A 2,426-nucleotide genomic window follows, 5' to 3' on the forward strand; every position below is an offset into this window, starting at 1 on the left:
GGACTACAGGCGCCTGCCACCTTGCCCGGCTAGTTTTTTGTATTTTTTAGTAGAGACGGGGTCTCGCCATGTTAGCCAGGATGGTCTGGATTTCCTGACCTCGTGATCTGCCTGTCTTGGCCTCCCAAAGTACTGGGATTACCGGTGTGAGCCACTGCGCCCAGCCTCGGATGATACCTTTCAACAGAGATACTGACAAAATGGAAATAACTATGATGATGAGAGAAATAATCTCAAGAGAGAAACAGCTGAAAATGTTTTGGTTTCATGAAGGCATGCAAGGGGTCAGAGAGGTAGATGTCTTTGGGAAAGGCTGTCCAGATAGGTTGACAGTACCTTGAGTCCTCGCTGTTTTCAGTCTTGCAGGTGCAAGGATTTCACTTTATCAGTTAATTAATATTCAGGGTTGATCATACTATACTCTTGGCAACTGACTCACTCTAACCAAACTTATAAGAGACCGTTGCATATACAAGAATGCCAATTAATTAACTTAAAATTAGGAACATAAGCACCAAACAGATTTTATACATGTATTTGCTGATCAGAGCATCTTGTTTTTCTAGGAGTTTTATCTTCTATCAGCAAATATATATAAAAACTGTGGGCCGGGCACAGTGGCTCACGCCTGTAATCCCAGTACTTTGGGAGGCCGAGGCGGGTGGATCACCAGAGGTCAGGAGTTCGAGACCAGCCTGGCCAACATGGTGAAACCCCGTCTCTACTAAAAATACAAAACTTAGCTGGGTATGGCAGCAGATGCCTATAATCCTAGCCGGGAGGTGGGCAAAGGTTGCAGTGAGCCGAGATCACACCACTGCGCTCCTTGCTGGGCAACAGAGTGAGACTCCATCTCAAAAAAGAAAAAAACAAAGCAAAACCCAAAAACTGTGGTAGGCTAAAAGTTGTTAGCTTGCAGGTAGGGTAAAACTGCAGACTCGTCTCAATTTCTGATTTAAAGTCATCATCAAAAATTGATATCTCATATTTCATTCACTGATTTTATTAACTTGATTTATTTCTCATTATTTTATTAATTTGTTTTATTCATATGAACATTTTATATGTGGTTTTGAACATTTGTATCTTGTCAAATGTGCAGTATAAACAAATATAAACAAATCTGCAAATTGTTTATATTCTTTACCCATTTTTTAACTGGGTTATTTTATGTTTTTTATTTATTTTATTTTATTTTATTTTTGAGACGGAGTCTCGCTTTGTCACCCAGGCTGGAGTGCAGTGGCGTGATCTTGGCTCACTGCAAACTCCGCCTCCCGGGTTCACACCATTCTCCTGCCTCAGCCTCCCCAGTAGCTGGGACTACAGGTGCTCACCACCACGCCCAGCTAATTTTTTGTATTTTTAGTAGAGACAGGGTTTCACCGTGTTAGCCAGGATGGTCTCGATCTCCTGACCTCGTGATCCTCCTGTCTTGGCCTCCCAAAGTGCTGGGATTACTGTGCCCGGCCGGGTTATTTTTAATTGAATAGTAGATTTCTACTTGGTTGTTTTTTATTGATCAGTATGTTCTTTTTTTTTCTTTGAGACAGAGTCCCTCTCTGTTGCCCAGGCTGGAGTGCAGTGGAGCAATTTTAGCTCACTGCAGCCTCTGCTTCCCGGATTCAAGCAATTCTCCTGCCTCAGCCTCCCGAGTAGCTGGGACTACAGGTGTGCACCACTACACCCAGCTAATTTTTTTGTATTTTTAGTAGAGACAGGGTTTCGCCATGTTGGCCAGGTGGTCTCGAACTCCTGACCTCAGGTGATCTGCCTGCCTCAACTTCCCAAAGTGCTGGGATTACAGGTATGAGCCATGTGCCTGGCCTGATCAATAGGTTCTTTATATAAACATATATCTAAAATATTCAGCTACATTTAGATAATTCAGATAAAATGTTAAATATATTATATGTATAAACAATAAAATAGGCCGGGTGTGGTGGCTCACGCCTGTAATCCCAGCACTTTGGGAGGCCAAGGCAGGTGGATCACCTGAAGGCAGGAGTTCAAGACCAGCCTGGCCAGCATGGTGAAACCCCATCTCTACTAAAAATACAAAAATTAGCTGGGCGTGGTGGCGCGTGCCTGTAATCACAGCTACTTGGGAGGCTGAAGCGGGAGAATTACTTGAACCTAGGAGGCAGAGGTTGCAGTGAACCGAGATCGCGCCATTGCACTCCAGTCTGGGCAACAAGAGCGAAACTCCATCTCCATAACTAAAATAAAAAAATAAAAAATAAAGTGAGGTATACATTTTTGTTATACCAGTTGCAAATATTTTATGTAATAATTCAGTTACTTCTCGACTTTATGTACCTTCTGTCATCCGTGAATGAATTTGGCTCTCTGTTTTGTTAAGATAGCTTTCTCCCTCCAAGGTTTTAAATAAATTTTCCCATTTTTTCTGTTATTCTTTTTTTTTT

The sequence above is a fragment of the Mandrillus leucophaeus genome, unplaced genomic scaffold (genome assembly GCF_000951045.1).
Source record: "Mandrillus leucophaeus isolate KB7577 unplaced genomic scaffold, Mleu.le_1.0 Scaffold408, whole genome shotgun sequence".
Taxonomy (NCBI): domain Eukaryota; kingdom Metazoa; phylum Chordata; class Mammalia; order Primates; family Cercopithecidae; genus Mandrillus; species Mandrillus leucophaeus.